The 24,388-nt window shown below is 27.2% G+C and overlaps 1 protein-coding gene across 3 annotated transcripts in view; it reads left to right on the top strand.

Annotated features, from left to right (window-relative positions):
- The window catches only part of LOC129958200 (small conductance calcium-activated potassium channel protein 1-like), a 603,543-nt gene that overhangs the window by 83,664 nt on the left and 495,491 nt on the right, over positions 1–24,388 (top strand). For all 3 annotated transcript variants that reach the window (XM_056070473.1, XM_056070474.1, XM_056070471.1), the window contains exon 3: positions 10,280–10,310. The gene's annotated coding sequence lies outside the window, so the exon portion shown is untranslated. The remainder of the gene's footprint in view (positions 1–10,279; positions 10,311–24,388) is intronic.

Below are 24,388 nucleotides of genomic sequence, written 5' to 3'. Positions count from 1 at the left end.
AGATTTTTATTTTTGAGATTTTTCGTAAGTTCATAAATTTTTTATATTACAAATTTTACCAAAATTTTAATTTCATAATATAGCATTAAAACGTAAATTATGTAGCTATACATTTAAATGTAATTTCTGGAAGAATGAACGTAGAAATAAAATTCAAAAGGTTCTATAAAGAAGATTACCCTAGAATTAGAATATTGACAATTTCGATATTTCCCCAAAGAATCGTTTTTCCTACTTAGTTCTTAAAAGATCATATAACAATCTAAATTAAGAAAAAATAACTAATTTGCGAGTCCGAGCTGGGAAAAATGTATAGATTCCAGGTAAGTTATAGACTAAAAATTTGAGAAGAAAATTTAAAATATATGGTATATACATAACGTATTTCTTTAAGTCTACCGAACCATCGAGAATCATCCATCATCCTTACTTTATTGTTTCCTACAAGCAGCGCACAAAATACTTCCCAACTTCGTCTAAAAAGGTATAATACTTTCCCATCTTCTGAGTAGAAACTTACATTATAGTTATGAAATATAAAGAAATTTCAAATTTATTCATTATTCAGTTTCTTTATATGCCTGGATTTTTAGTGCTCGAAAACAAGATTGAATGTATTAAATTAGTAACGTTTCGTTAAGATTGGAGGATATTAGATGTGAAATTGTTGAATATTATTCACGAATATTCTGAATAAATGTTAAGCATTTTGAATATGAATAACTATTAAGATAGATACAAAAAGCATATTTTGTAAATGGTATAGACGTATATAGATGTAGAATTAATAGAGAAATATATTTTGTTAAAGATATCGCATACTCTTCTGTTTTCTCAAATGTCGCATATTAAAATTATACTTTTCAATACTAATGATCCTAAAGATAAAAATGCGAACGAAATAATTTGATATGAAGCTACATGTGCATTATTTCTCTATACATTTTTTCCATTCATTTATATTACATCTCAATAATTGTACTTTAATGACTGAAGGAAATTTGGAAGCGAATCTTTTGCATATGAACCTGCATTCCTGATATTTTTATGTAAATTTAGTTTATCTCATTATGCTTTTTTAAACTCATTATGCTTATTTTATAAAACTCATTATGCTTTTTTAAAGGACTGTATTCATGATTGTGAAAGCAAATAACAAGATGCTAAATGAGATTTTTAATTTTAGATTGTTTAGTCAGATTACAATGAGATTTTGAGAAATAAAGTGAAAGCGGTCATTATACCTAAAAGAATCCCAGATTCTCAAAAGGAAAGTGAATTTAGCGATGGTTTTTATTGTTAAAATTTCCTCATTAAGGAACCTAAAACTTGTTTACAAAATTTACTGAATTTAAAAGTAAAGCATGCTGTTATTAAAGGTAAAAGGAAAAAAAAATTCTTCCCATTATTATTTATTAATCGTTATTTACTTCAAGCTTACCTTTTTAGAATATTCTGAATCAAATTAACTTAATATTTGGTTGAAATACAACTCCAAAATAATTTGATTTCTATTCACTTTTTAAAACTGTTACGTTTATCTCATGCATATTTGAATGTTTTCAGAGAAAGTTAAAAAAAATATTTGTAATTTAATGCTTAAATCAAGCTACTTTACTGTTATCTTTATCATAACTTTAAAGTGCAAAAACCATTGTATTGTTTATTTGTAAGCCATAATAGCCATAATTTAATTTGAAAAATAAAAATATTAGAAAGTAATAATTCAATAATTATGATTAAAACTCAGGTACAACTTTATATTTATCCTTGTAAGATTAACTATTTAAAATAATGTTTTGAGAATATGTTGCACAAACAATCTTAATGAAATGAAAGAAAACTTAACATCTAGTTATCTAAAAGGTATTTAAATAAAATATTCTTAAAAGAAAGATAATATCGGTACATAGGAGTAATAATTCCTATTGAATTATTACTCCGATATTCATTACTATCCTTCCTCAAGCACAATATTAATTCGTTCAGAAAGGAATTAATTCATGCTTACAGGATAACAGTCGTGACAGTTTGATTCAGGAATGTTTTTATCTTGCAGGAGCGTAAAACAACGTGACATCATAGCATAAAGCGCAATTAACTGTTAAGATGCCATGTTCTGTTATACTTGTCATGTTATTAAGTTGTTGTATTGATTATTTTTTCCATTTAAACTTGCTGCCTTATTTCATAAATATTATGTAACTAAAAGTGGAAAACAAGTAGCTTTATTTGATTACTGTTCATATGCGAAATTCTTATCTTCCTTTTTTGATGATTTTACTCTGCAAAGATGTGACGAGCAGTGAATCATAAGGGTGCTTTTTGTTCCTTGCTGGGCGCGTTTTACTTTCAGCTATTCTTTCAACGACTTCAATTTCTATATCAAATCATACTGGCATGTTTCAATTCGAAACTTATGAAGTATTTTAATATAATACTTTTATAAAAAATGAACTTAACTTCATTATCTTTCATCTCCCCCCTATTTTGATGAAATCAAATCCAGATGGTGTATGTGCAAAAGCGAAAACAGGATCTAAAATTTCAATCGTATTTAATATTCGCTTGTTTCCATGTGAAATGCCATGCAGATGCAATTGGAACTTTTCCTTATTTTATAGAAATACCCCTATCTACAAAGTTTGCTTTTTATGCTACCAAAAAAGGAGAAAATTTTACATATATATGATAATTAGAAATTATTATTTTAAGGAACTTTTCTTTTTAACTCGTTCTATTAAGGCATTTTTTTCCCTTTATGAATTTCTTTTAGGATATATAAAATAATCTTAACGAAATTTCTTTGCACTTTTTTGTGGGAGACTGATCTGAACCGTCTGTTTTGTTTTGTTCATTGAAATAATGAAATTCTGAAAAGAAATATCTTGTATGTGAAAAAATGTCGCGGGTACTTCTAAATCTGGATTAGATTCTTGATACTTAAGAGGAAGGTGGGAAATAAAGTAAGATTCGTTGTCTTATATTTCGCTCAGATTATAGTCATATTTTATGTAATCATTTCTCCAATGCTTCTTAAGTGCCTTTCTCTGTTTATTTGTCAAATAAGTCAGATTTTGTCTTGAGATATCAGGATGCTTTTATTTCGTTAGCTTCATTGTTTATTCTTTCATCGCATTCATTCATTTCAAGACATTTTGACTCAAAATTAATTAAAAACGTCTGTTTGAAAATTGTATTTCAGATTTTGTACTGAGGAATTCAAATCTTTTAATTATCATTAAGTTTTAGTTTATTCATGAGAAAATTGAGAAATTGAGAAATTTATATTAGATCAATCACGAAAATTAATGTAAAATTTAAATAAAAATGATTTTGAAAAAAGTTGTTAGTTTGTTAGGTTTTTGCATTGATATCGCACATAAAATATAGATATAAAAGACATTTTATTCGACTTATGGAATTAAAAGCTATACTAAAAGCAATAAAAATTCTAAAAATTTGAATTGAACTATGAGGAATTTCATTCAAAATTAATCTTTTCCCCACTATAAGCATACCATCATAATGCTCATTGTCTATTTAAAATTAAAGTTTCTAAGAGTTCTATGTGAATTTATTGAATTTGGAATTTTCTCTAAATTCTGTTTTCGTAGAAGTTGATTATATAGTTTTTTTTATATCAATGATTTTAAATCTGAAAGTTAATCCGTTATTTTAATTTACTGTAATTTTTGAATTTGATAAAATGTATACATTAGAAAAATGTTAACATGCATTTAACTTTATTACGAATTCTTACAACTAAGAACATGTTAATCAATTTTTGAATAGAAAATAACTATAATATAAAAAGATTGCTGCTTTTCTTTTTGATTATTCAATATAAAATAAGATGTTTAAAGTGGCAGGTTCCTCCTTATATCTGAAAAAGATATTTGCCTGTTTTGAAGCTTGTGAGAATTGAAGTATTCCATAATTTAAAGGAACAAAACTGATTTGGACTCTTAAGTCAACTATACTTTAAACTATACTAACTTAACTTAATAATACTAACTTAACTTTAAAATGGATTACATCACAGCTGAATAATGCATCTTTTTCTGTACGTTTTGACGCTATTTTAAAAAAATCCATATAAAAAAAGGCGCTCATTAGACATATTATCGATTACAGTTGTTGAAAATCTGAATTCTGTGAAAGTATATTGAATACTTTTAACATTTTGAATTATTTACGTGCTGGTCATGATATACTAATTAAATGCCACTGTACAGTGAAACTGAATTATGAGGGCTATAACTGAAACAAGATATGTCAACAATTCCATAATATTGAGAAAAAGGAATAAATATAAAGGCTTATCACTGCTTAAAAAATAGCTGAAAATATTGTATTTAGAATAATAGTTCTAAAACGTTTATTAAAGATACAGATTTTAATCAATAGATTATAATTTGTCAATAAATCCAAAATATGAATTGGAAGTAAAAATATAACTTTAAAAAGGGAATCTCGCATATCATATTCGTTTTTGAAAGCCAATGACAACTAATACTAAATTGTTTCAAAAATCGAAAGTGTGGCTTACCCTAAAGATTTTTTACAGAAATTTAGATATTGAATAAACTTTTAAATCTTAATTTTTTCAGTGCCATGAAACTTTTTTTAATTTGTTCTATAATTAGGCATTTATATAACTTATCTTGAATGTAAAGATGGAATTTCGTCATAGATTTTTCCACTAATTTTTTAATCTACGAGAATTTTGAGATTTTTTCACTTCACTGTTCTCGAAGACAGCTCAATATTTTATTTGAGTTTTCAGGTGTCTCAGTTAATTTTAAATAGATCTGATTGCACATGAGTGACGTTATCTGCCAACCATTTCCTGAAAATCGATTTTAAAATTTCATTACATAAGCAATTATAAATAAGGAACTACAAAAAAGAATAAAGATTTTTTTTTAATTAAAATGGGCATAAAAAGTGCAATACATCTATATCAATATGAAAAGAAATCCAGAGAATTAATCCACAGAGGAAATCAAAGAAAAGAATATTCCTTAAAAACTAAATTATTTTATGAATGTGATTAAAATTACTATTTACTTAAGAGTTCTATCAACTCTTTTCATTTTCCCAATTTGGTTTTGATATCTATATTTTTGATAAAATATTTATATTTAAATTTTTACAATATTTAAAAAAATGTTTTGGCTTATTTTATTATTCTTCGTAATGTGTTTGTATACAGGAGATGAAAAGTGCTTGACTGTAAAGCAAAAATAGACGAATGAGATTTGAGCAAATACTAATCAGTAGAACACAAAAATATAAGCTAAAGTATTTCCAGAGCTACATGAAACTTTTGCACTAAAACGGAAAGATTGCATGGCATCGTAATTAGAGAACTTGCTGGTTTATTAGTACATATTTTCTATCTTTAGTCTTCAATATAGATCAGTCAAGGGCTCATACAATCTGTGGAAGTCTCAAGTGGGAAATCTGCTGTTATTTTTCTTCAATATAACTGATATATATTTGGAAAGAGCATGATTGGTTGGAGACTTTCTTTCAAAGATGAAATTGATCTAAAACTTTCTCCGGAATTATATAAAAAGAATAAAAATTCCAAATAAAGCAATGTTATTTCAGAATCCAAAACTCATCGAGCCTTTATGGTATAAATTCTTGAGAAAATCGAAGAAAAACAAAATTTTATGGGAAATACAAACTTACAAAAATACAAACTTACAAAAATGTTATGGGAAAGTTGTTTGTGAGATAAGTATGTACATTTCATGACTTAAAGTGTCTCGGAACGCAATAATACTCATTTTTATACATCTTTCAATATATTTTCTTGAATTGGTTTTGGATATTCTTTACTTTTAACTGGTTTCAAAGCTTGAATAGTAAAATGTGAACTTTGTAACATTCTTATGACCAAAATAATGTTATTCATCAAATATATTCCCTTAAGTTTCTTCATATTTTATTTCACACATTTTAATATATAGTTGTCTTTCCAATTTTGATTTTTCAATGATTTTGTTGTTTAAAAATGCGCGAAGGTGTTGACCCTTTTTTTATTATTTGCAGCACCATTAGAGAGAGCTTATTTCAGAAAATAAAAATAATTCATGTTTTATAGCATCGCGTTTTGAAGTTGCATACATACTTAGTTTTCAAAAGTAGTTTAGTTTCTTTTAATTTCTTTAAACAATTGAAGTCAGTTTTTTATCATAGCGGTGAAGAGTTAAGTTTTTATTTGATAAAAATAGGGCTTTATAGGGGACAGGGTATTTTTATTTAGATAGCAACTTCTCATTTGAACCTTCACAAACTTAAATTAGAATCTGAAATAGTGATGGAGACGAGAAACTGCTAAAAGGAGGATAGTAATTCAAGGAACATAAAAAGTTTAGATTAATTATCCAAATATATAATAAAATTTCCCTAAAATATATACAATAGGTTGTTAAAAGGATTCTCTGATTTCCAAAGTCTTATATATTTTGTTTAACATTTTTTATTTCATACTTCTATGTAATCAATGATATTGATAACTAGAGAATGTTTTAGGTTCTATCTTAATATACAAGTCATGAATCTTTGAAAGTTGTCTAAAACGATGTTGAGTATATATTTCACAAATCTGGGAAGTCTCAGTTTGAGAAATCAAGAAATCCTCTGGAATTATGCCTAGATTGGGACCACAAACACCTTTGAAGCAGATTGCTATTGTTGGTAGGATTTTATTATACACATTTTTTAACTTGGCACATGATAATGTATCTAAGCTGAGACTCGGACTTGATACAGAAATGTTAGAGCAATAAGAATAATTGTCATTCTTTTCTCTGAATATCTTCATGTTTAACTTTCTGTGAATTTTCTTCCTTTTTTTAAGAATCTTCTTATTTCTGCTGAGTTCTTTTGTTTTGAAATAATTTCAGGTCTTTGAACATCTTCGAAAAAACATGTCTTTGGAATTTCTGAAACCTTATCCAAGAAAACTATTAATAACAAATTTGATATTTTAAAACACCATTAAATATAAGTTATTCGTCAACTGCATTTTATGCAACTGTTTCTCAAGGCCGCAGTGGCTTGGTGGAAATGTCTCGGGCTCGGAACTGGAGAGCTCCAGGTTCGATATCCGATTCCACCGAAGAACCGTCGTTTAAGTGAGTCTGGTGCACATTAAATCCGTCGGGGCCAAACGTCCGGCAGCTGGTGTGGTGTGGTGTGGTGTGGAAGTCTGGAGAGAGGATGCCAATTCAGATGTCGTCCTTGTCATTTGACCGTGGTTCAAAATACTAGGTCCGTCCTAAAATAGCCCTAGTGTTGCTTTAAAAACAGGACGTTAATATATCTAAACTAAATTAAGCAACTCTTTCTCAAATGCTTCTTCAAAATTCCACATATCTGTATTCAATATACTGAGAAATTTCTATTTATTCCTCCTGAAATAGGTTACAACATTTTTTATTCTCGTTTATTTTCCATTTGTTTTCATGTTGAAGATTTAATTTTGTAATTAATCTTTCACTCACTTACTTATATGCTAGAATTTTGAATTTTTGTGTACTTGCATTTTATCGTATACTTGCATTTTTTATATATACTTTTTATACATTTATATACTTTTCTATACTTGCATTGCATTTTTTTAATACATTACTAATCTCCGATGGGGTACATTGTTAAATTCATTACAATAAAACATGAGAAATATATTTATCTAATTTGTCGAAACCGACACATCTAATTGATTAGTTAATATTATTATTTCTATTACCATGAGCAATAAGTATGCTTAATTATTAAAGGAAATAGTGCACAATATATTCAAAATGTTGTATGCTAAATTAAAGTTCAATGAATAGTTTTATCATCGATAAGAATTAAGGCTTTTATAATCATTTCTATTTATATATATATATTAGAAAAATATAAATAATGAAATTGTTGAATGTTGTGCTTGTTTTATCTTCTACTTAGATCAAATTCGACATGTATTTGTTTTTTAACTATGAAATTTTAAGTAACATATATATTAAGAGAGTTAAAATATTTTGTTTAAAGATTTTGAAAGTTGGATATGTTGTGATAAACTCAAGTCTAAAATTTTAAATTCTTAAAACGATATTTTATTTCTGCCCTGGCTAATAAATATACGCTTAATATACTAAAGTTGAAATACCATCATCACGTATAACAAAAATAATTTTTTATTAACTTCTGAAAAAGAATTTTCGTTAATATAAATTTCAAAATTAAAACCTTGTCCCTTTTTTTATTATCATATCATTTTTTCATAAAAAATATTATCGTAAGTTTTACATGTTTTCTTTCTTAGCAATCAGGTTACTTTGTTTAAAAGTTAAGTTTCTTAATTATACAGGTAACACCTGTTCAAAAATTCTTTGCCGTTTTAAAACTGTTTACCACTAACACAAAACAGTTTGTGAAAGTAAAGCAGTGTTTTTATTAAAGTTTTAAACTCGAGCATAAAGTTTTATGGAAGATGTTCTTAATATTTTGGCATCCCGAGTTTTATATGGATATAATTATAATGCTAATGTAATTTAAAAGTTAGAATAAGTTTATAATATGCCATGAAACGCAGTTTATGTACAAATTTAATTAAGCTATTGTTATTTCTGTGGGTTTTACTTGTGTTCATTATTTATACAAGCGGGCCCCTAAATATTATACACTAGTTTTAAAATCTCTATCCATAAATTTCTTAGTATGTAATTGTTTTTGTATCAAAAGTATTGCATTGTTTACTTGCTATGAATATTGTTAAACATGATTTCCGAAAGTTGAATTTCCCCTTAATCAGTGATATAGAAATGTCTTATTAGCACCAAGGCAATTAGTTTCGGAAAGAGAAAACGAATCTTTTCTCCCATCGTGAAAGGATGTTTTGGCTATCGAAGCTTAATGACTATGACTTATAAAGCTTTCCAGGGTTGTTTATTCTTCATAATTGAAATCATAGGATTAACATTTGATGACACAACCGTATTGCTAATGAATAATCACAATAGAGAGTGAAGGATCGTTTATTTCCTGTGCTATTCTCTTTCCCTATTCAATGTTGAGGTATTGCCTTGAAAAGAACGTAATGAAAATCGATGATATAGAGTATTTTGATATAGGAGAATTTGAGGTATAATTCATGTCATTATGGGATACAAGGCTCAGGTTGCTACTATTAGCATTACATACAATATAACTTTTGTAGATAGTTAATAATTTACTTCAGAAAGGATGAGAAGTACTATTATTCATTGGATAGTTATTTACTCTTGTAGTAACCATGTTTTTTATAAAAACATATTAATGTATATATGTCTAAAACTTTTCAGATTCTACAATATGTAGGTAATTACTTCTAATATCTCTTTGGATTAGTCAGATGAAGTTAGCTAATATATCCTAAATATTGGATGTCAAAATTGTGGGTGTGTTTCGAAATATTCCTTTTCTGCAAAATTATTCTTTTTTAAAAAATTATTTTGAAGAAATGTTAGCCTTATTTAATATTTTTGCATGAAGCATTCGACATGGTTGATAATATAATTTTTAAAAGCCCGATATTTACTTTACCTTGTAAAGTTTCAAGTAAAAATGATCCCAATCGCAATTTATTTCACCATGAAAATTCGTGATAATATCTCCCACTGAATAAATGAAACCATTATACCACTTTTACACAATATAATTGTAATTACTCTCTGATTTAATTTCTACAAAGCTATACCCAGAGAGGCGTTTACATAAACGCATTGACAAGTATTGTCTATACAATTTTTGATGTAATTTGTTTTTTATTTAATCCTTCCATGTCATTTAACGCGGAACTCTAATCGTCCAGAGATAGAGGGTTTACAGCGGATAAAAGAAAAGTAATATCCCATTTAAGAGAAAGATTTGCTTTCCAATTTACCCAATTGTAAAGAATTTTTAATATTAATTGCTAACGCAAAAAAAAAAAAAAAATCTATGTTTCTGAAAGAAAAAAAAATATCACAAAGCATAAATTAAGACCCTAGTTTCCTGTCATGGTTTGAACTTTTACCATGATAGTGTTGGTAATCAGTATTAAAATGAAGTATTTTTATTTTTTGTCAGTCAGTGACATTGGCATATAATCAAGAACTAATTTTTAACAGGAATGTTAACAGCATTTTTATCATTAGCTAATGATATTTTTAGTCAGCATACAGAAGTATTCATTTAAATTTTTCAAAGCAATTCAACTGAAGCTACATTACTAATTTCTTTCTCTTTATTGCAGGTTTCTGAACACGATCAAGAATCAGATACCGGTAAGTCAAACATATATTGCATCATTGATAGTAAATATCTTATATTAGTATTAATAAGTATTACAATTTTTATAGAACTGAGAAAGTCAATAATTTGCGCATCGTACAATTGTTTCATTTTTTTAGATGACAAAAAGTTAGCATTTAATTAATTTCTTTAAAAACATATGTTTGTTTGGAAATTAGCAGAAAATGTTTAAACATGCTACGATTATAATTTTTAATAAGTTACATATAGTCTATAAAGATCAGTTAATTTAGATATTTAAAAACATATCTAGTTGAAGAATAGATTTAAATTCATTTGCACAGTAATATCAAATGAAAATCTTACAACAAAGAAAAATGGAAATATGCCGGAAAAAAACAACGAATGGATGTGGTGTCCCAAATACATTATAGTATAAATTAGTTTTCTAGAAACATTGTTTTTTTTTTTCAAAAATACTTAACTATTATTCTAAGAATTCCCTTTTTACTGGCACATTCAAAGCATAACATCGATATGCAAAGTACTGAAAATATTAAACCTATCATATTCAGTTTTTCTTTGTTCATATATACTCAGCGTATCAACAACATATAAAATGAATTTTTTACCTCTCCAGAATAAAGCTTAAATCTTGAGCACTCGAAATTTTTGTTGAATAAAGAATAAAATATCATTCGAGATTCCGGTTTTGATCATAATCATTAGTAATTCATGTCTAACGACAAAATATGCGATCGTGATTACACCCAGGAGTTGAAAATCGCCCAAGCCGTGATTCTCGCACCATACTTTTGCCAGTTTCGCTGAAGTTACTTTCATTTCCGCCTCAGAGGAGGGAAATAGTCGGTGAGAGACGCATATGTGTCCTGCGAAAATATTTATGTTGGCTAAGTTAACCATAGTTTCAGTGGGTACATCATGCTGTCAGAAGCACGGAATACACGTATTGCTTTTTTAGTTGAAAGCTTTTTCGTTTTGCATAGCTCTTTGTGATACGTGAGGGGAATTTAAAGTTCGAAGGTACCGTAGAATGCAAAACGAGGACTTTCGGTTCTTAGTATAAAATAGCTGATTTTAGCGAACACGTAATGATATATTTCATTTATTTATAATGATTAATGTATTTTAATATTAACTTTTTAATAATTTTAGCGATTTAGAAATAAATAAATCTTGTTTGAAAGTTTCATGGTAAGTATAATTGACAAAATTTCTTTTGAAACATCTTTATTAGAGTTATGATAATTTTAAATTTTTGATAGATAAGATACAGAGGATAGTAAAGTTTGACGATATTGTAGGATGCAAGATGAGAGTATTAGGTTTAAACGTGGCCAATGTGAATTAAATTTTATTTCTGGGCCTTTATGATTTTTCAGTATTGGTCAGAATAAGTGATTTAAATTTATATTCACTTTATACTTAAATATCCACTTTATATCCAGAATATAGGAAAATAAAAAAAATCTAATCTTAATATTATGGAATTTTCAAAAGAAAGATAATAAAGGTAAATCTAATAATAAAATTTGCTAACCTATAAGTGCTATGTTTGCTTTAATACTATCTTTTATAACGCATTTATCATTAATAGCTCCTAAATGGAAACATAACTAATAATGCACAGTGTTAATAATAAATTCATGCAATTTATTTCCTTTTTCATTATCTAAATATTGTGGCCATAAAATTAATTGCCCTGTACCTATTGAATAAAATATCACTGAAATTAACCATTCAAAGACCATTTATAAAATTATATTTATCAACAGCTAGTCATATTTTAAGTAGTTAAGTCATTTAGATTATATAAATTATCAAGTGAGAAGTCAAATTTCAAGTTTGTTTTGTATCAGATGCTCCTCAGCCATTTGGAACTTAATAAACTAAGTGAAATTTACGACTCGTAATAACTTCTTAATTCTCTTATTTGAAAGAAGTATTTTATCAAATGAAATTTAATTTCTAAATAGGAACACAGGAAAGCAAGTCGTTATATTTTTAAAATATTGGCAATATATCCACTAAATTTGATCAAATGCATCATCAATTATTTAATTTTTTCCATAAATTTATTAAAGTTCCATATAATATACATACTAATATAGGAAACATAAAAAAAAACTTTTATTCAAAAAATGCGGCTTAAATTGAAATCGAAAGATTTGTTAATTTTTGCAAAATGCATATGAATTAAACCCTGTTCGCAATTAAAGAATTTATAAAAAGATTTACTCTATCATAATTTTCTTTCTTTTTTTATTTATTTTAAAAAGTATGTATTCAATAAATGTCGATACATAAAATGATAAATTATTTTTGCCATTAAATTTTATATTAGCTGCGAATAATGAGCTTTTTATACTTTTGAAAACATAAAATGTATTTTCAAATTAACTAAGATAAATTTGTTCTCTATCTGTGATGATTACTGATCTAAATTAAATATTATTAATATTTATCTAAAAGGATTATTTCAGTGTAAGTTAGACTTGGACTTTAAGAATTTTGAATCAAATATAAATATTTCTATATATACATGCAAGTTTGTGATTATTGCTCTTTCAAAATTTATATTTGTGGTCAGAATTGTTTTTTCAAAATAATTTTCCCGATGCTTTATCAACTCTGATATATGTTAAAATGAAATAAAAACATTATCTTCAAAATTTTAGAAATAACTGTGAAAGAAAAGTATAGATTATTAGTTAGTAAAGCATTGCAATATATATATATATATATATATATATATATATATATATATATATATATATATATATATATATATATATATATATATATATATAATATACCTGTATTATTTCTAATATGTTATTAACTGTATTGAACAAAATTAATAAAAATTCACTCAATATTTGTTATCAATATATTATGTAAACATCAGACTAGTATATTATATTTACAAGAACATAACTTTTCATCATATATTTTTCATAAGCTAGATATTGCCATTACAAGATTTTAAATCATTATAATTGCTGTAAGAATTTCGATAAGAATGAAAAGAAAACTCGATCACAATGCTATTGTTGTGACTGTATTGTAACATTCCTTGCTTTGCAAAGAAAGAAAAATTGGTTTAAATAAATCGCTACTACCACGAATTGCGGAAAACGTAAAATACCAAGTTGAGTAAATGAATTTTTACTCTGGATGTAGTGGTAATATATTTAATTCATGAATCATTCTCGGTGCTTCAAGTATTGTAACTGTGCAAATGATTATCCAATAAATCAACCTGATAGGGAAGATTTAATTGAGTACTGTGGATCTAGCATTACTTGGGAAGCACGTTTTTTTTTTCATCGATCGAATTTTCATTCATTATACAAAAATCCTATTCGAGTTCATTGCTATGTTCATAAAAGATACATCCATAGGGATTGTACTCAAATTGAATATATATTTTTACGACAGCAAAGGAGTTTAATTAAAACGATTTCTGCATAAAATAAAAAAAGGAAATAATATTTGAAATAGTTATGGTGAGAGACAACTGAAATTCCAAAAATGCTTATGAAAACAATATGTATCATAATTAATTTTGATGTTCGTAATGTTTTTTTTTAAATTTAATTTTTAAGAATAAAATAATTAAAATTTTCGAAATAAGATTCACTAATCTCATTTAGGATTTCACTAATTTCTTTCTAATTTAGTAATGTATTAATTGACGTGTCTTCTTTTTTGGAATTTAATGTCCAGAATTAATTTAATATTCGGAACGTCCATTAACTTTGTATGTAGGCATTTGAAATTTATTTTTCCCTAGTAAGGAACATACTATCATGTTTTTAATTTTTAACAACTTTTATTTGTAATAGAAGCATAATTATTCATAAATAAGGCTTCTTAAACTTACAGGCAAATTTTATCGTAAATGTAAAAAATACGTTCGAAACTAAGATTTTCTTTTAGTTATCACATGTAAAATATATCAAATTTACATTATCTCACCTTACTTTATTTAACCTGTCTAATTATCTTTATCTGGTAAATGGATGAAATACAAAACCAAAGGAAAATAAAAGAAATATTAACGTATTTTTAACCCATTAAACGCCAAAACTCAAAATCATTATTTGTTTTCGATGCAAACAATACAAGTTATTATATTGACCACTTATAAGAGTAATTTAATGTAAAAATAAGGAATTTGCATTTACCTTTAAAAATATAGGGTGTTGTGTTGGCGCAACGTCAGCGGAAAAGAAGTGCGAATGTTGATCGTTATCACCGAGCACAACGCAGCATTATCTTCAGATTTTAAAAACTAGAAATTTTTGTGAGCTTATTAAATGGTGTAAAATAGTCAAAACACTTCTTTGAAAACTTTAATTTATTAAAAACTAACAAATAAATGTAGTTGACAAGCTTTTTATGTAAGAATAAGGTGATATAAATTTCAAGTATGATATTCTTCACTGCAATTGTGGTGTAAAGCAACTTCACAAATATTGCAGCGATAAATAGTTTGGCTGTGGCAATACGGTGCAATACTTGCAACGTAATCGTCTACTGTCTGTAGACTTAACAATAAAATGTCCTTCGGATATTGGTTTTGTAAGGCTGAATTTGCTCGGACGTCCTGTAGCTGATCTTTTCTTATTTATCTCACTATCCAAGGGCGTCTGTAACAGATGAATCCCACCATCTCGTCTAAAATTCAACAATGACTTTTTACTTCCTCCTTCAGAAAATCTTGATATTCTCCAAGCATTTGTTAGTGCAACATCGATTAAATTTGAAAATATCGGCCACCACCATCTTTTGCCACGGACCCTAATTGTGTAATTGGAAACAAAATTGCCACACAAAACTGCACCACCTATTTTCTGATTATATTAAAAATGCAGTGAGTTTGGGCTACTAATATTTTCTTCTGATTTTTAGAGTATCGTAAAACTTTTTTTAGTGGTTCAATTTTTCCAAACGTTGACCCTATTGTCACAACAGAGTTGTTGTTCCATAGAACAGCAAGTGTCTTTTTGTTTTTTTCATATAGAAAAAATTAAAAAAATGGAAAATATCTGCACTAGTTTTATCTTCTATGATTTGTTTGATACGATCAATTGAAGCTTTTTCTTCATTTTTTGGTTGAGGCCTATCAATTGTTTCCTTTCTTGTCCATTGTAATTCTTCCTTTTTCCGTTTTTTTGTTTTTTTAGCAGAACTTTTGGGAGGATCTAACTACTTCTTTACATGAACTTCAACTTCCACTGTAGTATCTCTTGGTAAAACTTCATTATCGTTATTTAAAATATTTTCATTACCTTCATCACTAGCATCTGCTGTTTCTGGAGGTATGACAACAATATCGGTCTCATTTGCATCTTCGTCATTGGGAGTTTGTTCGAAAATTTTTTCCAATCTTCTTTAAACGTAAGATACCTTGTTCTACGCATATTAAACCACAGAATATAAAAAAGTTGCCACCAATAAGACGCACAGTACTGAAATGAAATCTTTCAAGAAGGATAACAGTCTACCCCCTTTCCGCTGATGTTGCGCGAACGCAACACCTTTTTTTACTTTCCCCTCCTCCCCCACAGAAACGCCTGTTTTGTGGAATGTACTGATCTTGGCTAATGTATTTCACAACCAAACCCCAATTTGTTTTTAATTTTTATTTTTTCTAAGAAAAAATGAGTTTGCAAATTTGAACAAAAAAAATGCTTAAAGTAAAACATCAATTATTAGGTGTAAAATAATTTATTTAAGTTAATTTTTTCACGGATTTGTTAGTAGTGCTATTCTTTAACATAAAACTGTAATTTATTCAAAAATTTGTTTAATCGTTATTTTTTTATATTTATTTATATTGACCGTTTCGTCAACGCAACACCAGCGGTTAATGGGTTAAGAAAGTTAAATTTATCAAAATAATGAATCCGATATACAATTTAAAGAATGCTAAGAATAAATATGTAATAACGGTGATCATAGAAATAGCTTTTTATTTTTTTAAGAAGACAATACAATTTTTTGAAGTAGAAAACTGGAGAGATTTCAATGATTTAGAGTATCATTGAAAAAGCTTTTAGAATAAAACACAATACAGTCAGTTTACATGATGCTGATAACCTGATAAATGCCAATAACGGGTATGTAATCATGCCCGCCATGCTATAATTGCAATCATTTTATCTAATGATTGCCTTTTTACTCTCTATCATTATATCACCTCGTGTAAAATGTGCAAAAATTCCGAAATTTAATTGATTAAATGTATTCAACGTGCGTCATGTGATAATGAATCGATTTCGTTAAGATTTAGATAAATGAAAAAGTAAATGTATAAAAATAAATATAATGCCGATGAAATAAATTATTAGAAGCATTCTAAATATTAAATGATGTTGTATTTTCTTTAGATATATTGATTTTAGTTCAATATCTTAAATAGAAGTTCAAAATGAAATAAATGTTCAAAAAGCAATCAATAAGTTTCGCTTGCATCCAGCTTTAGTTGTGTGCTGTTTCTTTGGTCATAAAATCTCACACAAGGATGAAACTGCTTACAATTCAAATAAATTCTTCGGATTCTCTTCTCTAGATTAATTGGAAAAATTATTGTATTTCTTCGAGTAAGATATAAATAATCGAAGTTCGAAACTTAGCAAATAAAATATTCATGATTTACTTCAAATACTGATCGAAATGGTTGAAACATGTACGTTGTAAACACACTGGTTTATAAATGAGGTTCAATTGTATCTTTTCTAACTTAAAATGCATCTCTTTTTATGTATGCCCTGTTGATGAAGTGTTAAATAGCAACCAATAAGATTTCTCTTACTATTCAAGGAAATTTCTCTAAATGGCTTGAATGGGTTTTTTCATTGGAGCTTTCATACGCTCTCGAAAACAATAAAATGAACTCGGTTCTTAGGACACCGAAGAAAAGATCGAACAAAGCATCCATGATTCCTTTCTTCCTAATTTTTTGAATAAAAGCATGTCGAAAATGCTCCTTTCCCGAAGGACTTTAGGTCAAGTGAAAAAAATTGGGAAAAAAGTGCTTTTTTTTTTACTGTAGCCTCATAAAGTATATGCTAAAATAAGACATGGTATATTAAGTGTGAAACTATTTAAATTTAGAGTTAATATTAATTCTCGAATACAGCGTTTCTTAATTATAAATGAACAAATTAACATTATATGGGGGGAAGAAAATACATATTACAATGAAACAAAATCATAAAACATAATCATATTTTTATCGAGAAAATTAGTTAAAACAATGAAACACATGAAACTATACAAAAATGAATAAAAATATTTAACAATCAAATAAATGACTATCCATATATAATGTAAAGAAGCAGCTCTTTCTTTTATTTCAAAAAATGAATTTCTGGATTTCGACAGTAGAATCTTATTTTTTAGTGAAGAGCGTGAATTAGTTCCAATTATTTTTTCAAATAATCTTGAAGTACTTCTGTATTGAGTACATTTTTCTCAACGGAATTTGTTTACAGAAATATATTGCCATCTGAGCATGATAAATAAATGTATGATCTTATGATACTATTTAAATTATTTCACAGTATTAGGATATAAGGACAAGCTAATATTTTAATATTCGATGTTAAACTAAGGGCTAATATGTGTAGAAAACAATTAAAAACATAAAATTCATTTAATCTGATTCACCCTCAAACGAATTTTAATTGAATTAATTTAGGCATTTGCTTTGAACTCTAGTTGGATAATGAAATACATTGTCTATAGAATTTTTAATTTGATTTTTTGCCTGTAAAGATTGGAATTGTATAAAAAATATTTTACTCCTTTCAAGATGTACTATTGTGTGTTCATACATTATCTTAATATGTTCAGAATCTAAATATGAATTAATTGATTTATTTAATAAAATCTTCATTACGTACAAGTGGCAGCACCTGGTATTGTATCTGAGGAAAAAAACAGATTCGAAGATATCTTAATTATTATAATATGAATTGTAAATTAGATTTATTAGACGAAAGCACTTAAATTAAAAGAAATAATCTATTTTTAGTGCACTTAAAGTATGTATTTATAAGCTTTTTTTTTTAATGATCTATATCTGAAGAAAAGAGTTCTTCTAATTCCATGCAAATTTTACTTCTTTTTGTATGATGGAATTGCTTTTCTATGCTTCTGTATGAAGATATTTATTACAGGAGAGTATAATTTCGAGGAAAAAAATTCTTCCATTTGACCAACGTTTACCAAAGAGAAATTTTTCCACCCTGTGGTAGAAAAGAGGCGGACTTCATCCTTAAAAGCATGTTTGGTGTATTTTGCACCCTTTAGAGTTTATTCCAGCTATTATCTAAATTCCGAGTACGCGTTGGCATGTAATAGTGCTATTATTTTACTCTTGTGACGTGCATTCGTTGAACTAGCTCTATGCCAAATACAGTCCAGTGTTATTCTAAAATAAGTTGTTTCCTCTATTAAGAGGCTATGTTTGTTTGAAGAGCGTATGCTTTAGTTAACATCATTCGTGAAGTATTCGACGAATGCGATAAAGCAATTTGTTTTTCAATATAATAACGTTTTTCTTTATTGTATGTCATAATATACAATGACGATAATATTTACATTTAAATAATTTAGAAATGCAGCATGTTTGAGTTATACTTAACGAAACTGTTCATATTCTTTAATGCAGAAGACAAACTTGCAAAATAGACGTTTGAGTAAAGATCTTTTAGCTTTTGGACCAGCCAGGTTGATAGCGGTTTGTAACTAACAGATATTATAGTAAGATGTGATTCATAATAAAATGAGATTTTAAAATTATAGTAGTAAATTTAGTTCATGGTTGTGAAATAGAAATTTTTTTTCTGAAAGTAGATGAGAATTTTTGTTTCATAACTTATTACATCGGTTCTGATTATAAATGTAATCTAGCCTTCTTGAAATGTGACACTTTTGACGTTCAGTTACTATAAATGTTTTGTTCAATCATATTCATTACTAAACAAAAGAATATTTCTAAAAACTTAGTTTTTTTCAGTGAAAAAGTAATGTGATAATAATTTCAAGACATAATAATTTATTGTCGTCTTTAATTCTTAATATATAATTTTAACACCAACAGCAAGCCTTATTTCTCAAAGGTGCTTTTTTATATTTATTGTATAATATGTCATAAACCTTTATATGTAATCGGCGCATTCAGATTATTATGTTATTCAGATAAGATTTTGAGTTTATATTAGAAAATTAAAAATACATTTAATAAGAAATATTCTGAAATATTATAATATTAAATCAAATAAGAAATATTCATTTCGCAGAATTCTCTGTCAATTGCACTTTGTGAAAATAGTAATGAAAAAACTGTAATAAGCAATGAAATACATTAATTTAATCAAATCTTATTTTATAAATATATATGGAAAAAAACTATTTTTTTATTTGCATATTTTATTAACTTTAAATTCTTAGAATTATTGATTGTCTAATACTAAAATTAAATTAAAGCCCAATTTTTACAGAGAAAAACGAGTGTATTCATTTTAATAATGCATATTGATTTTGTGTAAATGATAATTAGAAGATGGTTTATTAAATTACTCCTATTTAAGGTTGGATTCAAGCCTGTTAAAAGGTTGTAAATTTTTTTTCTGTTTATCGATCATACTCAAAAAAGATGAAAGTAATTACTTATAACGATGCTAACGTAATAGAAATGAAGCTCTGGACTTATAAAAAAATTGTGATTTATTGCCTAGTTAATGATGCGAACTGCATTCGAATGTTTTACACTGATTGGCATTATCATTAAGATGAGCTGGAGAGACTGAGAAAGTAATTTAAAGATGTTTGGTGAACACTTAATGCCTCATTTTGGGTTTATTTTTCTTTGTTTGAAGACACTAAAAAAAGAGAACGTTGTTTTACGTTTATCGTCAATCAAGATTCTTTAAACTGTCTCCTTCCACTATTTTGGATAAAACAAACACTTTACGTCACTTATCTCTGTGAATTGTGATTGTGCTACCTTCAGAAATGAGTTTTATTGTAATTTGAAATTGTTTGTTTTAATTTTCCTACGAAATGACACGAAATAAATTACTTTGTTAGCTTAAAAGCTGAAGATGTAGATAAGGATCATAATGCATATTTTGCAGCGATTGATGTTTCATTTATTTGAAAAAGGTTGGCAGAAGCAGCACAGATTTAAAAATGGCACTCTCATTTAGGGGATAAAAAAGACAAGAGAACTTGGAAAATATTTATGGTAGGAACTTTATTTATTTATCAGAAGAGAATATGTAATTATAAGGGCATTCAATTTTTACTGACTGTAAATTAAGACGCACGTGCTGCAAAAAATTATTCAAAACGCTCTACAGAGCAGATTACAAAACTGTAAATGTAGTTTCTTCCTGGGAGTAGATACTCACTAAAAAGTTTTTCTGAATTTTTTAATTAAGATAATCGAAATGTTAATAAATTTGTATACCTTTAATAAGGGTTTACATGAAGAATTTACCTTTTTGTTAGGAAAATGATCGTATTCTGTATAATGAAACTTGATGTTTAAAACTAACGTTGTTTTGTTTCATGCAGTTTTATATAAATTCCTAGGATGCATCGAAATACGAATGAATTATTTAATGTTTTTTCCTAGCAATTTTCTATTTTGAGTTAGCTTGAGTTTTATTTGAATCTATAACATGGCTGTCTGTTCCAGGGAGAGGATGGCTAATTAGCCCTTCATTTTCTCGAGGACGAATTATAACCACTTCGAGATTACTTTTATGGTTACTATTATATTTAATATTAATACCTAAGATATTTCTCGAAGGAAGAATAAAAAGAATAGGAAGTAATTAAGAATGGAAATTTATTCTTTATAACTATAAGCAGTCAGGAGTTTTCGTTTTTTTTAAATAAAACGGTTTTTTGTCTAGATGCTTCTAGATGGGAAAAGACATAGAGTAAGAGATAAAAAGTCATAATTTTATTTTAATTGTTTCATTGCAAAAGCCTTGTTTCATCGGTACATTAACCTTGAGGTTTCTTTGACTATTAAATGTGCTCTATATAACGTGAACAAAGTAATCACTCCTAAATACGTTTTTAAAAAATTAAAGCTATTCTTCACATACCTGTATTTCTATAGAGATGTTTGAGACTCGGTAGTTGTCTGCTATATAAACCAAGGAGAAGTAGTAAAGAAATAAATGGTAAAAACATTGTGATACCATCACTCATAATTTAGGCAATACATGATCAGTAGATTATTAATCCTTTTTATTCGTATCAACTTATGCAGTAGTTGTTATGTAGTGTAGAATGTTTTATATTTTAAATCCTCACAATTTTTCTAATTCTTGAAGAGAATAGATTCGATTTTTTTTTCATTCATATAAAAAGACGCCGTGTGACCTTTGAAAATAAAAAGAAGACTTTTTGGTAAAAAATGCCCCTTTATAAGTCCAGATTACTATAGACTTTGGAATTAAGATTGCATTCGAAAAGAAAGACACGGCTTTCAAAAATTTCTTGACTGGTCGGAAGGGGTGACTAGTTCTTAGTAAAGATCCAGTCATGCATATAACTTACTTCGGACGGTGAAAATACAGGCTCGAACGAAGATTTTCTTTTCTGCATTTTTTTAAAAAGTACCTTCCTTTCTTACTGATCATAGTGATGTGGATGAATATTTAAAAAGGCTTCATTGAAAGACCGGTGGTATGTGTAACTGTTTTTTAAATGAAATTCTGCAGGTGGAGCATATTTTTTTTGTAAGTGCCTGAATGTACAGGATTACCAGAAGATTTTAAACTATAACTTGGCATATCAGGGAAAGACTATTTTGTTTCTCTTATTTCTTTGGCTAATACACAGTAATCTTTTTCTTATCTTCAGTAGAAATTGCTCAAACCTGTAAAAATAAACGGGTCTTTAATTATACAGTAATATTAATTATACATTAATACTAATAATTATTATATCTATTCATTTAATGTAAATCAGTATTGTTCAGTATTATTACTTTTGCTTTGTCTTTGTTTTTTACTAACTCGTTGATTTTTCCTCCTCTTTTATTTTCTTTCTAAATACACGCACATTATTCATTTCTTCTGACAATTTTACTTTAAAACTATATTTGCTTTTGTAAAATGTTGACAAAAATTTTGTCAATTCCTGTTGGAATTTTGCAATCAATAGTATATGTATATGTTTGCGAATATATATATAATATTATAATGATTTGTGTGTATATTTGTAAACATGTCGATTTGTTTTGTTATTTTTGTCCAATTCTTTAATTATTTAACTTTTAATTATCCTTTAATTTTTTTAAGTAATTGTTTTGAACTTTGTTTGAATTATGCGGTTTAATTTACTTCTGTAAGCTTCGTATTGTATATTTTCAATACGCAGCTTTCAGCTTATTTTCACGCAGAATGAAGAATATTTAATTTTCACTTAATAGTTGGTTCTACATATAATAGATTTTCATAGTTTATAAATGAATTAAAATTTCGTTTTCACATCTTAACTCGTCGATTCCTTTGCTGACTTCGGTACATGAGATATATTCTGCAACTAACGTGAATATTAAATATCTGTATACACTCCTTCCAATTTTCTCAATTTGAATTTTTTTAAAATTTGGATTAGTTTATATTAAACTTGAATGTGAAGCAAAGAATTTCATACTGTGCATCTGAGAAATTTCAAGTTTAACACAAAACTGAGAGCAGCACATACAACTTAATAAGAGAAGGCACTGGGTGGGAAATTTAGTTCGGGATGAGACTTGGTTTTTATGGTTTACTCATTAAAATATCAAAGCGCAATAACCAGCCAATTTCTAAGGAATTACCTTACAATTTTTGATATAGCTGATGTACTAGTAGGTTGTTACTGTTTTATAGCTGCCAGTCAGTGTAGCTGACTGTGTTCTCGACTTCTAACCGCGAGGTTAGGATTCGATCCTACATGCGTCTTAAAAATTCTTTTAAAGAATTATTTTCAAACTAAGTAAACAATTTAGATATATTTTAATTAATATCTTGCTCCTTCTTCACGCAGAAAATAAAGTTCACTCGTATGATACTTGAATTATAGATAAAGGTTTTTAATTAAAAATTCAAATAATACTTAATATAATTGTAATGATGATAAATAACATCATTTATTATTATCTTTAAGTCATCAAAGGTTTTCAAATATCGGATTTCTATAGATATAAATTATTCCTTCCAACAATGTAAAACACTTTTTATCCCAGAATAATAGAAAACAGATGATAATTTATTAAATACTGAGGAAGATGGCTCCGATTTTATAGATCAAAAAGAAATAAAGAGAGCAGATGTTACGTTACTGAGCTTGTCCAAACTCGTAATGTTACTTTTATAGACAGGTAAGAAACCTTGATCGCGTTCAGAATTCTGCTTATTTTATCAAACCGATTGAGAAACTTCTGCGAAAAATGTAATACAGTCAATTGTCATCGACATTTTTTATAAAATGATGCGATATGTTTGACACGCTACCCGAATTTCTCATGAAAGAGCTATTTCTGACAATAAATGAATATATTTCCCAATAGATCTGCTAAAGAGATGTTGCTCTTGCGAACAATCCTCCTTTATGCATTATGCGCATGATGTCAAAATACTTTGATTCCAATTATTTTATGATAGTTATCATTCTGGTTCTTGCTTATTATTAAACGTTAATAAATATAGAATAAATTTTTAGAATTAATAAGAAAATTTTTTCTGATGCGCGTAAACTTAATTAATATTCTCATAATTAAAGTTGCATTTTTAATTATTTCACAGTTTAAAAATTAAATTTTAATTAATTCAAGAACTAAATGAATGGACATTTATCTTTTACACAAAAATGAGTAATATATTAATTAAAAAAAATTGAAAGTTGTTAATTTAATTTGAAATATTTTTTTAAAAAAAAGAATCGAACCGAATTAATAGCATCGAACCCTGACCTCTTGACTCGTAACTGTGTAAACTACTATCCGTGCTATTTCATTGTAAATCAACACTGACAAGTTACGAATATAAAAATATGCCGTTTT

Source organism: Argiope bruennichi, chromosome X1 (assembly GCF_947563725.1).
Source record: "Argiope bruennichi chromosome X1, qqArgBrue1.1, whole genome shotgun sequence".
Taxonomy (NCBI): domain Eukaryota; kingdom Metazoa; phylum Arthropoda; class Arachnida; order Araneae; family Araneidae; genus Argiope; species Argiope bruennichi.
Note: the sequence above shows the minus strand (reverse complement) of the source record. Positions and strands in the feature narration are given on the sequence as shown.